The sequence below is a fragment of the Nannobrachium achirus genome (assembly GCF_963921795.1).
Source record: "Nannobrachium achirus genome assembly, chromosome: 6".
NCBI classification, from domain to species: Eukaryota; Metazoa; Chordata; class Actinopteri; order Myctophiformes; family Myctophidae; genus Nannobrachium; species Nannobrachium achirus.
The window spans coordinates 42,780,916-42,796,413 of record NC_137815.1 but is presented as its reverse complement, the minus strand read 5'-3'; positions in this window follow the sequence as shown (position 1 = coordinate 42,796,413).

The following is a 15,498-nucleotide window of genomic DNA, read 5'->3' as shown; positions in this document are numbered from 1 at the left end:
TTAAAATGTTATTTAATAAACATTGTAATAAACATATCCCTGACTACAAAGTCATGATACAAAAGAGACACTGGTGTTGCCCACAAATATTATTTGACTATCTTTTTTTGTCAGTTTGCACTGTGTTTGCTATTATAGGCCTATTTGATTATCTTGTTTGCCATGTAATCCCTAGTGATAGAAGTTGGCTTCACACCAAAACAAAGAGATGCATCTGTCATAATGATTAGAGCTAAACGCACATGGTGACTCATGTCATTTCAGGTACTCACGCTATTTATTGTACTGTAGCATACTTGTGTTTGTCAACCTGTCAAACATTGACTTCCAGAAACATAAGAAGTAAGAACCAATGAAATCTATCTGAAGCCTACTTCGTCGTATGACGGAGTGGCGCGGCGAAAACCGCAAATCCACAAGCTCACAGTGCGTCGCGGACCCAACTCGGTTGTTCTTGTAGATCTGCTATTTTCGCACAGAACCCCCTAAAGGATGTGACGCAATGGCTCATTATCATAATATATGGTAATGTATGCTGATATCATAGCTTCCAGCTCGGCCAATCGGCGCTCCTCGCTCTCACCACCTGCTAGGAACAGAATTCCATCATTCCACGCATTCTTACCCCCCCCCCCTTTCCTCGTTTACAACCAAGTTAGTCCCGTCAGCCCAGCTACTATTGTCTGTCTGCGTACAAAACCGTAGAGGATCGCCTTTTGTTTCTGTTTTTTTTTTGCGCGGATCTTCCGCGGCGGGTTATATTGGTTTTCTGTTATTTATTTATTTTTGTTCTTGCTGTTACTACGAGTCTGTGGATTCCAAAGTGGCGCTTGGAAGGAGGAGGTATGTAATACAGCGATAAACATTACAACTTGTTACATTGTAGTAGCTGCTTGCTTTGCCGCTTGTGTTGTGTTCAACTTCTGCTGCGTGCAGGATGAGCGCTCTCTCTCTCACCCTGACTACGAGTGCTGCTGCCCCACTTGATCAAGTGTTGTTTATGAAATAGTAATGTATCGTTCATTAAGTAAGCAGTTCGCACTGAATGAGTGTGAGAGGGAGCAACAATCAGAGCGATTGAAATTCTAAACCCGCGCCCATTATGTAAAGGGATATTGTTTGTTGAAACTTAATTAACGCGGCGTTATGGATGGATTATGGTGGACCGCTGGAGGGTAGCGTATAGATTACTGGTACGCCGCACTTGATCCGAAAGACACGTTTTTTCCTTTTCTTTGCCCGAGACATTATCAAATGAGTTACTTTTTGTTTGTAGAAAACGTAGCCTTAAGTTCTACTCAAGTCACTGATGTATTTTAAGTATAGGCTAAACTAAAGGCTACCATGTTACAGGGGCAGAACCCAAAACAGAGTAGCCTATGCCGACCTGCATGGTGCAGACAAAACACTTGATTGTGCTGAGTGTTGTTAAAAAGCCTGCCGTTTTGCAGCAGCAGAAATGAGGGGAAGGTATCTTTGGAATGTTGAGAGTGGGACGGGAAGCGCGGAGACGGCGATGGAGTGAGCTGGTGCGATTCTGTCCAGAATTCCATTCATAGTCCCGTGTGTAGACATAAGGATCAACTGGCAAGACTTTATTAAATAGGCATAGGCCTACTAGGCTATACAAAAAAGGGCAGTCTCTGGCTGGGCAAACTGTAGCCTACCAGTTCTGTGCAACTGAATACAATACATATGATATGACAGTCCAAATACGTGTCTATAAGCACTAACTCATCAACAGTGGTGTAAGTAAGTCCTACATTTACAATCTTGAGGTAAAGTAGTAGGCTACATTACTTGAGTATTAACAATACTTTTACTTCTACTCCACTAGCCTATAGATCCAAATGTTGTACTTTTACTCACAATTATTTAAAAAAAGTAGTTACTACATTATAAACGGATTATTACAAAACATACATTAATTAACTACTTCAACCATGTATACATTTCGGCCATTTGAAAATAGCCCATCTACAAGCTCACAATGTGTCATCTGCTGTTTTCGAAAGATTTTTTTATACATTTGAAAAATTCAAATGGGACATTCTGCATAACGAGTATTTTCTACTTTTGGTAATTTAAGTACATTTTGATGAAAATTCTTTTGTACTTTCCATTTCAAGTAAATTATGAATTCCGGACGTTTACTTGTGACAGAGTATTTCTACATTGCAATATTGATACTTTTACTTAAGTAGGCTACACAATTGGAGTACTTTTTCCACCACTGGGGATACACCGACCTATGATATGACATGTCAAATTGTCTATGCACTCACTCATCAAATAATACATAATGTATAAACTAATGCACAATGGCAACATGATATCGCACTCTATGACTTATATAATGTTGTAGGCACGTGAGTGAGTGAGTCATAAAGGCTACTGTCTCCTTTTGTCACTTTTCCAAAGTTGCTGTCTTGGCACAAAAAAACTTTCAACCGTTTACGGGACAGACCAATGTTTACTGCATCTCTTGTGGCTCTGACTTGGCACTCTCGTGTGTAATGTTGGTGACCGACCAGGGTTTATTTCAGGGAGCTGCATGGTGGATCCTCACTTGTGCAGACTCATTTTAAGTCATTCCGGTGAAACACACCAGTTTAAATAATTGAGATATATAAAACAGTCATGTGAAACAATATATTAGTGACTGACAGCCCAATGTTCTTGTCCCATCACAGGTTACCATGGAGACACCACTGGATGTCCTGTCAAGAGCAGCATCGTTAGTACACGCAGATGATGAGAAACGTAAGTTTATTTGTGTGTGTGTGTGTGCGTGCGTGCGTGCGTGCGTGCGTGCGTGCTCGTATTTATGTGTGTGGAATGGAGTTCCATTATGTTTATATCAGAAATCATTTGGGATGGGATTCCAGGAATTGAACGTTTGAGAGAGTATTTGTTGTTATATTAGTTTGTCCCTGTCTAGCTGTCAGCGGACAGCGGACCCCCAAAAAACAAATCGCCTTTGCATCATCATACCATAGCTGAATGGTTAGTGAGCCCGCCTAGGACTCAGGTCCCGGAGGTCCAAGGTACGATTCCAGCTCAGTCAGCAATGTGTCGAGGGGTCCCTGAGCAAGACACCTAACCCCTAACTGCCCCCCCCCCCCCCCCCCCCCCCACGCTCCTCTGTGGGCAGCACTCAGCTGGGTTAAGCTGAAACTGAAGTTCCCCCGTGGGATAAGATAGGTATGTAAATAAATAAATATCCATAAAGTACAACACTGTGTTCAAGCACAGTCTTGGGCCTGTCTGTCCCTACCAGACAAAAGATGTCTTTGTCTGTCTCCATGTTGTTGACACATAGGCAAATGAGACCAACCACGTTTCAACTGCCATCGACAGTGCTATTTAATCAGCAGCTTGTGTTAACCTCCTACATTGACTAAACAGGCAGGTGTTGGCTGGTTATTTAAAACATGGTCCCTGTCTCTTTCTTGTCATCTCTCTCTCTCTCTCTCTCTCTCTCTCTCTCTCTCTCTCTCTCTCTCTCTCTCTCTCAATCTTTTTCTGGAGCTCTGTCTTTATTTCTAGATCGCTGTATCTCACCGTCTGTCCTTCTTGCTCTTTCTGTCCAACCTTCTACCACAGGGGGTCCTCAGCGCTACTACAAGGGGTCTTCCAAATCTTTGAGTGATAGAAACTTTTTTCTCCTTTTTGATATTAACCACTTGAATCCTATGTTGTGAGCTTGTAGAATGGCTATTTTCGGCAAAGAGGTTTGGTGTAGAGGGGAAAAAGAGCAGACGAGTGAAAGGTCAAGTTTATTAAGTAATGACGGTTCAAGTGGTTAAATATCTGAAAACACAAATTGACATGAATCCAAAATACTCTGATGATTGTGCTGTCAAACGATGAAACTATGGAATCTAACAACAGGTTGAGGGGGTCCCTGCTTCATCTCTCTCTCAACTTGGCCTGAAAACATTGAAGACCCCTGTTCTGCCACATACTCTCTCGCTGTCTTATCTTTCAGGTCTCGCTTGCTCTTTCCCTTCTCTCTCTCTCCCTCCCTCTCTCACGCTCTCCTCATACTGTATACCCCTCCTCCCACTGTCTGTCTCTCTGTCTTTCTCTCTCTCCTCTCCTAATAATATCTGAGGCGTTTTTGGTGAAAAAAAAGGAGAAAAAAAAGAAAGAATTCCTTCCGAGATTAAGTAGAAAAAGGCCAATCTGTCCCAGCAGGGCTCTTCTCCACAGCCAGCAGCCTGGAGTCTACCAGTACACTTTGTCTGAACAGTGAACACTCAATGAATTCGTAATGGGAGATAGTCCTTTAAGGTGTATTTACAGTTGAAGTGTTAGCTGCGTTGAGAGGATGTAGTCGAATTTATGATTGTTTTGTCTTTATGAACTTTAAAGGATGCATTTGCGTGTGAATAACAGGCTCTATTATTGTAACTCCAGTCGAGGGAAGTGCTGTTACTGCTGGTTTGTCAGAATGAGAAAAGCCATGTTTTAGACTTTAGAGAGTTCGAAGTTCCAGGAGATTAAATGTTTTTAGTTTAGGGGACAGTCAGTTTCACAGATGGCACTGCATGTCTTTTGTAGGTCTTTATATAGATTGGCTGTGACAGTTAGAACCATAATGCTTGGCTTTAGTTTAGCCGAATATCAGCTTCCTTGCCGCTCTGAGTAAAATGACATGGGGTTGGGAGCTCACTTGTCCGCCTTCCTCCCTCCCTCCCTCCCTCCCTCCCTCCCTCGCTCCCCTGCGGTGTTTTTGTTTTTTTCCTCTGCGCTGATGTCACTTTTTGTTGTGGGTTGTGCATGGCCCCTTTGTCTAAAAACAATGCACTCGACCAGTTTCCATAATAGAGTAGAAGACACAGCCAGCCAACCAGCCAACCAACCAACCAACCAACCAACCAACCAACCAACCAACCAACCAACCAGCTAAATACCAGCTAAAAAAACAGCTACGGTAAATACCAACCAGTTAAAGTTAACATGTTTGCCAACTAAACACTCACCCAGTCAGTCAAAGCCACAGGTATTCAGCCAGCCCTCCATCTAGTTAAATAGCCAGGCAGCCATTGTTGATTTAAGAATTTTGAAGTTTGTTTTAACTTATGACAAACCTTTGGAATGCCTGGGTAATACTTACTGGCAAAGCACATGCTCTAGTCTAGAGCAAGAGCCTAACAACTGACCACTTTTACGCACAGCTTGTCAGAGCCTATTGATTGATTGATTGATTGAATACTTTATTAGTGAAAATGTAAACAGCACAGAGGTACAGTAAAACACTTGGGCTACAAGGACAACACAAAGAAGTCCTGGGATTTTCATTGTGGTCCTATGTATTCAATTCATCAACAGATAATACATGTTGTCAACAAATACAAATAGCTTTGTGTACAGAGGAGAAAAAGGAAAAAACTAAGAAGAAAAAAATCGGCAGCTCTTTTCAAGGGTATTTAAAAACGAGATTATCTGACAGATGCTTTTTCAGGCCAGTTTTGAAAGAAGCCACATTCCACATTATGGTGGCAGAGTAGTACACTACTGTTTAGTATATCTATCATTCAAAAATAAATGTTGGTTGAGAAATGTAAGAAATTATAATGTCTCTGGCTTGCACTCTTTGGCTCTGTTGTGGAAACCAGTCCTTCAGTACCATTCTACTGGGTCCAGCTCAAACTGATCAGAATAGAAGTGCTAGTCCAGACTCCAGAGAGATAAACGCTTGATAAAACCCATATACAGTATTTTAAGAAATTGTTAACAAAATAATGAATACACAGATTACACACACTCAGTAAATACACACAGACAGTATAGTGAGACTGTAACAGCACAGCTAGTAGGGGTTAAGTGTAGCTTCCTTAACCACTAAACACTACCCTATATACTTTGTTGACCTACAAGCTCACTCTGCGACACGTGAGCTTGTAGGTCTGCTATAATTGCGGAACGTTCGTCGTTCACCTATTTCTTTGCAGAATGTTCTCCTATTATCATGACATGTCCAGAATATGTATGCTGGGGTTCATGTGGTTAAAGGAGCATAGTAGTAGGATTATCGCAGCACGGGACGTAGACTTTTTTTTTGTTCTTTTAAACCTGACCTTAGGTCAGCACTCTGCTGATGCTGACTATGTGATGAGTGGTACCATCCTTTAATATTGCATGATGTATTCATGTCCACACTGGACCATCCTGTTTGATTCCTTGTGAAAAAGATCATAGCTCTGTTCTAGTATTTTACTGTAACTAGCCCTTACCCGTTCAAAGATATGAGCTCCAAAATGATGTGCAGTGTGTGGGTTATGGGATGTGCACTGTGCACACAGTATATGAGGGATGGAAAGTAACTTTAACTGGTGCTTGCATGATGTAGGAGCATCAATGTAAGAAACCCGTTTCGTTTAATGGCTACAGAGATACTGTCCCGCCCCCCCCCCCCCCCCCCCCCCCCCAGCCCGCCCGCCCACCCGCCTGCACACACACCCGCCTGCCTGCACGCACGCACACACACACACACACACACACACACACACAGAGCTGGTTAAACATTTTGCCTCAAGCTAGATGCAGAATAGATGTGCCTCATGCTAGATGCAGAATAGATAGTAGATACACCATAAAAATGCTAATATACAGCATACGATTTGTGAAAGTGACAAACGGGCTTCACAGTTATGTCAGGTGTGTTCATATGCTTATGGTGATGCGATTTCAGATCAATTGCTCCAGCCACTGAGGAGAAACGCTGTTTCAGACAGACAGACACTCACTCAGACAGACATTCGCAAAATTATAGTATAGATGGGCCATGAATACAAATACACCAAGCACTGTGGCGAGGCATTCTGCCCCCATCTGTGCATCAAGGTTTCACAGCATCATCTGCATCTGGGCATCTATTTTACACTGACATGTGGATTCTGTTCTGCATTTTTCAAAACTAGAAAGGTGCGCTCCTCAGAGTGCAGATCCCTACCAGGTCGGCCCTGTTATAGTGCCAATAATGAACATTTTTCACCTATCTTCCTTGGGCTACTTGAGAGTGTGTCCAAAGTGTTAAGTCAATTGGACAATGTGTTCACGATTGAAATATTTGTAGGCCTATCACATGATTTGAGAAATATACTCCAGAATTATCACTCCTATTCAGTCAATTGGACAACGCGTTCACGATTGACATATTTGTAGGCCTATCACATGATTTGGGAAATATACTCCAGAATTATCACTCCTATTCAGTTTATATTTTGGAGCGGTGCTAACCAATACGTGGCTCTGTGATTTTCACCATGTGTTTTCCAAGGGTTTTCCCATTGGATGACATAAGTTTGACGTAAGCTTTCCAAGGGGTTTCCCATGGGGTTATAACTACACATGACAGGATATGCAATACTATTATCATTGGGGGTGGGGGTCTATCATCATCATCATCATCAGCAGCAGCAGCACCACCGCTCACTTCACACTGGTGTGATATTTTGCTTTAGTCTGAATTCAGTGACACAGTTAATAGTCTCTGCTGCTGGTGTACAAGCCAGTTATTCCAAAGAGACCGAGTACTAGTATTCTACTGCCACTACACATACAGTATGTGTCTTTTGTTCTTGACAGGAACCACAACAAAAGACTGTAACTGGTCCCAGGACAAGGTGGTGGGCTGAGATCTCTGCTAAAGGGCCTTCTGCTCTACCTCTGTACACACATGCACGCACACACACAGGCACACAAAACATACAGTATGAATACACATTTCCTGCTTGTTTGTTTTGAAAACACACACACGCGCGCGCGCACACACACACACACACACACACACACACACACACACACACACACACACACACACACACACACACACACACACACACACACACACACACACACACACACACACACACACACACACACACACACACACACAGTTCACTGACTCATAGGTTCTGGAAAAAAGTATTTGGCAAAATTACCAACAACAAGTTGTAATGTGAGAGCTTAACGGCAAGTCCCAGGTAACAGCCATCTACCGTATATACACATGCAGTTACTGCTGCACTTGTTTTACACAACCCTCAGTGTTGGGTTAAACTGCCATTTAAATTGATATGGAAATTGGAAGTAATTCAAAACGTTTAGTTCAAAGTACCCGTGTCTTCACTTGAAATATGGTTCTGTAAATGAGTTACATATTTACTTTGTCACTGAAGCTGTTCCTTCATTTCTATTGAAAAAGAGCCTTTGAGCCCATTATAATAGCCTATTGTTATAAGTTGATAGAGTTTGTACAATTAAGGGGTTATTATTCAGGTCATAGCAACATTTCTCTGAACATAATTTACTTCTTACGACAGTGTCGTGGGCTGAAAAAAGCAATATGCACACTCACAATGCGTCGCACTGCAACACTTTGAGAGTCTGTAGAACTGCTATTTTCTGCATGTGACACTGTCATACGATTACCTATAAATTGGTCTTAAAATGGTTTGGTCTCTTGTCCCAAATCTGTGTTCTGAACTAGGCTTAACTCTGCATATCACACACACACACACACACACGCACGCACGCACGCACGCACGCACGCACACACACACACACACACACACACACACACACACACACTGTAAAGGAGGCACTTAACTAACACATTCTGTCTCTCACTTGTTTTCTCTCCATTTCTCCCTTATGTTTCCATGGTGTGTTCAAACATCACCAGTCTTTTCCTAGGCCTGGGTGAGTGTTTTGTCTGAGCGAAGTAGCCCATTAAACCTGGCAGCAGAGTTACACAGAAAACTGTACAGTTTTCTGTACCCAAGCCTTGCCCTGACAAGCAAGGCTTGGCTAAATCTGACCCTGCGTGCACTGGTAGTACTGTAAATCTGATCCTACCTTATTGAGGTAGTAAGAAATGTTTCCAGTTCTCCATTGTCTAAATTAGTGTAACACTGCCTAAGTAGAGCTAAATGTAGTCCAATTTCTGTCAACATCTGCCTTAAGGATCAGACAGGTGCACAGGTAATCTGATCTTAAATTTGTCATGAGGATGGGTAGGAATGTGATCCTGGTTGCAGTTTTATCCCGGTCTTTCAACCACATGAATCCTAGCTTCCATATTCTGGGCATTATCACAATATGCCAATATTTGTAGATGTGCTATTTGATGTACAGGGAAGTGTATAGGATTTAAGAGGTTGAATAGCTGGAGTCTGTGTTTACTTTGGCTTGAATAGGTTGCAGTTAAATGGCACCCTAGGTGGATTGGAACTGGGGTCAAATTTGATTAAACTCCTTCAACATCTTTCACAATTGTATGCAAAAAACTAAAAAAACAAACAAACACATAATATATATATATATATATGACGCACTTCCTGGTTGAAGTGCAGAGTACTGAGCACCACTGTATTCCCGTCTTTATGGGATGGGATGTAATGTGAGCTGAGCGTCATGCCTGCCTGTGGGTGAGGTGGAGGTGTCGTGGGGCGGGTGTGATGTAAACTAAAACCTCTTCAGCGCTGAGCTAGGAGTGGCTGTCGTGCCCTCCAGCCCCAGTGTCTCTGACAGCTCCCTGTCACCAGAGCCTGCATTACAATGACTAAGGTGGTGCTGCTGAAGAAACCAGACTGAACAGTGACAACGTGATACAGATGGTACACACAGGGCAGCAGGACACACAGTCAAATCCCTTTCCGGGTCAATTTTCCACCCTTTCAGAGATAAATTAACCCTCGGGATTTTTCTGTGCTCTCCATCTGGTTTATGTCAGCCTCCCGCGAAAGGTTTTGTATATCCTCCCAGTCATTCCAGTCTTATCTGCATTGAAGAAGGAAAATCTGTATAGGAGCTCCCCTGGTTGAACTTCTGATTACATTACTTCCGCTTAAACACATACATTTTCAGAACGTTTCAGTTTCCAAAGCACTTTCCTAGTTGACCGTGCTTACATTACATCCTACATAATAATTTTAGAAACTCACTCACTCACTCACTCACGCTCTAACGCTCTAACATCCACGTTTATCTATTCACTCGCTTCAGCAACTGATCCCAAAGTTCACATGGCATTGGCCATTAGCATTAGACGGAGCCCGATTTTCATTTTCCCCAAATTCAAGCTGTTTATTAGCATTTTCTTCACCGCTTCTGTTGAACTCTACAGCCGAGTTAATCTGTCTGTTGCCAGGGTTACGGTCCGTTCCTCCAGGACATGGGATCAAATCACAACCAGTGAAAAAAACTCCCATACCAAAAAAGAAAAGCTGATATTTAAACTCCCATACCTACTGGGAGAAATACAACAAAATTGGAGGATTTAAAACAAAAATGCTGATATTTAAAGTCCCATACCTACTGGGAGTTACTGTAGGCCTACAAATGTTACAAAGTATGTTCAATGTATATTTTCTCATGACAATAAAGCTTCTTTGAATTGAATAGTTAGCTCTTGATGCTAACTGTTAGCGTCTACAATGGAACCTCATTAGTCATTTCTCTCCATTGTCGTCAATGTCGTGTACACATTTCTCTCTTCTACACAGTCAGCCTTAGCCTAGTTCCAGACACTGAATCACTAGCCACACCCCTTTAATTTTTTTGTTTCGGTGATCCATGGATACTAGAGGAATGAAAGCAAGCGCTATCAACTGAACCATTATTTCTCTTTGTGTTCACAGAATTATTCATGTTTTTCTTCTTGTGTCTGATTTTACCTAGTAACCAAATTCTGTCCAGTCCCCTTACATTTTTATGGTGTGGCTCTGTCTGCAGGAGGCTCGCCATCTATTATAGGGTCTGTCTGTGTCTGTGTGTCCGGAGCTTAACTCGAAATATCTAACTTTAACTATGCAATTGAAGTCAATGGGTCTCAGAAACGGCTGAAACCTTTGCCAAATATAAAGTCATACATCATAGTCTAGACCAGGGGTTCTCAAAGTGGGGTCCAGACCCTCAGGGTTCCTTGTGGAGGGTTCCAAATGGACCCTTACAGGTCTATATACACTCTCAGAGTTATGGAGGTCCGGTTAACATTTTAAAGTTTGAGAACCAATGCCGAGTCCGAGATCAACATTGGAGCCACGCGGTTCCCATGTGGATCTCGATATCCACGTTTCCATTTTTTCTTTTGTGGTTTGTTTCACAGCATAGCAGAGTTCCAGGAAGGAAGTTCTATAGCCTGCTGTATTGTGCCAGACATGCATGTACTGTTACTGTATACATGAAACAGAACATTTCACTATTCAGACACTTTCCTGTGAACTTTAAGTTGTTTGCCTGTTGCCCCCATACCATTCCTATTGTAGTGTGTGAATCTGAGAAAGAGTGTGTGAGAGACAGTGTGACTGTGTGACTGTGTGTGTGTGCGCGTGCGTGCGTGCATGTGTGACAGTAAGTGAGTGAGTAAGTTCATGGAAAGGGGACTTTCCTTCAGTCTTGGATTGTTATTGTCCAGTTGTTTCATAATGTGCATGTTTGTGTGTGTAAAATAAATGTAGTTAACATCATGCATGCCTTGATGTCTGCGTTGGACCGTCAGTATTATCTGTCCTTATCTAATTGCCCTCTTAAACGATGGGTGGCAGGCACTGATGTCATCCACTGAAGTATTTTTTGATTAATCATTTACTGTGTGTGTATGTGTGCGTGCATGCCCTTTAGGTCAAGGATTCTACAGAAGATAAATCTCCTCGATTATCAGTGAAGCCCTTATCAGTGGTCTAATGTTCTCACAGAGTCGACTGAGTTAAAGCTATGTACAGATGGGCTTCGTTGTTGCTCATATACATTTTCATTTCCTGGCAAATCACTGGCACTGATTTATGATTTGCGGTGTGGTGGGAAGGGGACATTTGTAGATTTGACCAAAATAGTGTAATGTGGGTATATAGATAACGATCATTTTTATTTAACATATCAGACAGTATATGTATGAATTCACCAGCTCAGTGGCCTTGTGGTTAGATTGTCCGCCCTGAGACTGGGAGGTCAGGGTTTGATCCCCGGCCGGGTCATACCAAAGACTCAGTGCCTCCCTTCTCGGCACTCAGCATCAAGGGTTGGATATGTCCCTGTGACATACTAGCGTCATGTCCAGGGGGTCTACTTCATCAAGCTGCCTCATGCTACAGAAACAGGAGATAGGCTCCTGCCCTATGGGCCTCATTGCTGGGCAAGGCTTACTTATACTGTATGTATGAATTCAGTCTTACCAGAAGCAGGGATAAAACATATCCCGACCGGGAGAGAGAGAGAACATTTTCTTCACTTACTAGCTTAGCTTGTACTCTCTCTCTCTCTCTCTCTCTCTCTCTGCCTGCTTATTTGTGTGTGTGTGTGTGTGTGTGTGTGCACGCACGTCACTTGCAAACTCTGTACTCGCGATGCCACCTCTCTTATCTCTTCATCCAGTCAGTACTAACTAAACGTGTATGAAATAGAGTTACGATGTCAGTAGCGAACTCCCCCCCCCCCATGCGTGTGTGTGTGTGTGTGTGTGTGTGTGTGTGTGTGTGTGTGTGTGTGTGTGTGTGTGTGTGTGTGTGTGTGTGTATGCGTGCGCGTGCGTGTGTGCAAAACATTGCTTGTCCGTGGCTGTCCTCAAAACCGCGTGAGCACTGCCACTGTCCTTTTTATGTCTGCGACTGCAACCCCAATGTTGCAATCAAGCATGTTTTTCAAATTAAGTATATACATTGTTTACCTTACATAGAAATAAACCCTCTACTCTTAACACCAAAGGCTACCTCTTTTCCATAGTCACGTTCTACACATTTATTTATTAGTTCTACACATGTATCATTGCGCCAATGGACACGCACCCGAAGGGCGCTTCTTTTAGTGAGGAATTCTAGCCCTGGCTGTAACACCCATTCACTGTTATTCCTGTCAGCCAACTCTCTCCTTGTCCACAGCCCATTACCACCATTCCCTTATTCACCCTCCTATTGGGTCTGACATGCCTTTCTCCAATTTAGGCTAACTCTCTTGTCTCCTGTATGCATCAAGGTCGCTTATAAACACACACGCGCGCACACACACACACACACACACTCACACAAACAAACTTTCACTGTCATTATTTAGTCCCCCCAGGAATCCGCGATTCCGCGATCGCAGAATTTTTCGCGGAATTCGCGACCACCCGCGGATTTCTCGGCCGTTCGCGGACTTTTCTGACGTCCGCGGAATAGCGGTCGCGAGTGGCAGCAGAGCGGCGGGAGTAGTCATTACTACTATTATAAAACAATGTGTACATGGTCTGGCAAGTGGCCACTTCATACAGAGCCTGGGGAATAGCTTAGCTTCCTCCTGCTAGTTGCACTGACGCTGTATTGGTCCGGTCCCACATTCGTTCCTGACAGAAACTGTGTCCTGATCTATAGTTCCTCTCTGCCTCTATAATGGTCCTGGCAATAACAATGCTAATACAGAAGAGAATAAATAAATATTACACCCATACTAGGTAGTAGGTAGGCTATCCTCTAAAATGTGGTTACTATGGGCATTGGTTAATTTGCATGACAATATAGTCTTTGCAACAGAAAGTAATTATTAAAAACAATAACAATTAAAAAAATAATAGATTTAATATTAGATTTTTATTCTCAAAAATGATTATTTGATTATTCTAACCACTAATTACAATTAATTGTAGCTATTTCATGAAGGGTTTTACTTGATTATTAGAACTATATCATTTTTAGCATGATAACTGGTCATTTTAGGTTGTTTATTAATGTCCGCGGAATCAAGAATTGTTCACCACAGAATTCCGCAGAATCAGGATTGTTCTCCGCGGAATAAAGCATTTTTCTCCGCGGATTCCTGGGGGGACTAATTATTGCTATTGGGTAGCCTGTTGTTGGGTTGCCAGTTAGGGTCCAGTGGGTGGCCATTATAAGAGCATCGAGACAGAGGTCAATCCTTGACTGAAGGCCAAAGTTCAGAGGTCAAGGGGTCAGAGTGCAAGTCACAAGACTAAACACCATCAGCTCTTGTATTGTTTTTTACATCCCATTATGTATCTTTTCTAAACGTTGTTTTTGGGCAGTATTTTGACTCTTTTCAGTATAATGCACTAAAATAAAGTTTCGGGCTTGTTGGTTTTTGCTTTCAGTTCTACCTATTTAGCCTTTTCTGTGTATTAACATGACGTTGTGCTAAGTTAATGGCTCAATTTGAACTAATAATGACACCACAAACATTTGACAGTGTTTTGCACTTAGTGTTCATTGTGATCACTGTTTTGTTTTAATACCATTTTAATCAGTTATCACAAACTGAGTGATCTATCCAGGACGGACGATTGCATTGTGTAGTCATCACACCCACCTTGAAACTTAATTTATTCAACCTCTTTAGCCCCTTTTCGATTGCAGCTTTAGCACCACACTACACAAGACACAACACTACACTGCACCACACCGCACCGCACCACATAAAAATATCTACATTTTCCATTACACAAAAGTACCCCCATCGGTAAGAAACAAATGTACCCTTTTAACTCTAATTATAATACAATATAAATTTGTATTACAACTATCCTAATTATAATACACTATAATGGATTATAATAGTGGTTATAACACAATAGTATCTATTATCATGTATTACAACTATATCCTGGTGGTCTAAATGAAAAATCAGTGAGTGATCAGTCATTATGAAGTGTTTGGCCCTGTTTGGCCTAGCTCAGACCTACTCTAGATTGGATATATTTTTGTACCACGTTTAGTACCACTTTCACATCACTCTATCCAGGTCCTTGTAGTGGAAAACATGGCACAAGTGGGCGGTGTGGAGTGGTGTGGTGTTGGGCCATGTCGGTGGAAAAAGGGCTAAACTGGACACTTCTTCAGAGCCATTTTGCAGGCATAGCATACCCTTGTTAATGAGCTTGGATTTCAGGGCAAGAGTGCATTCCTCACATTTTGGCCCTGAGCTGACATTGTTTAAGGAACCCCATGTAGTCTAATCCATAATAATGCTGTCCCAGAAAATGCCATGCATCGTATGCCTGCTTGCCAGCTCCACGCGGCACCGCTGGGTTTCCTCAGAGGCGTGTAGGCCACACATGCTTGACATTCCACTCATTTTGATAGCAGTCACCATAGTTTCTCACGTGGACAAACGTGCGATACCATACCTCTGGCAGAAATAAAGGTCTACCTCGTAAAAGGAGTCAGACTTTGATGATGACTGCTGAGTTGGCATTAATCATTTGTATAATCATAATACATTTTATTTATAACGGGCTTTCTAACCCTATAGTTAAATATATGATTAAAATTTGGAGGGATATTAACAAGCACTTGAATGTAACCTCTCCCATTTCCTGGTTCACTCCGATTTGGGGTAACAATCAGTTTGTACCGGGTAGAGCAGATGGGGGATTCAAAATGTGGGCCGATAAAGGTATACGCCAATTGAAGGATGTATTTGGAAGCTTAAAAGGTACCATGTTATCGTTTGAAGAGCTTGTTACTAAGTATAACATCCCTCGTAAACACCGTTTCAAAT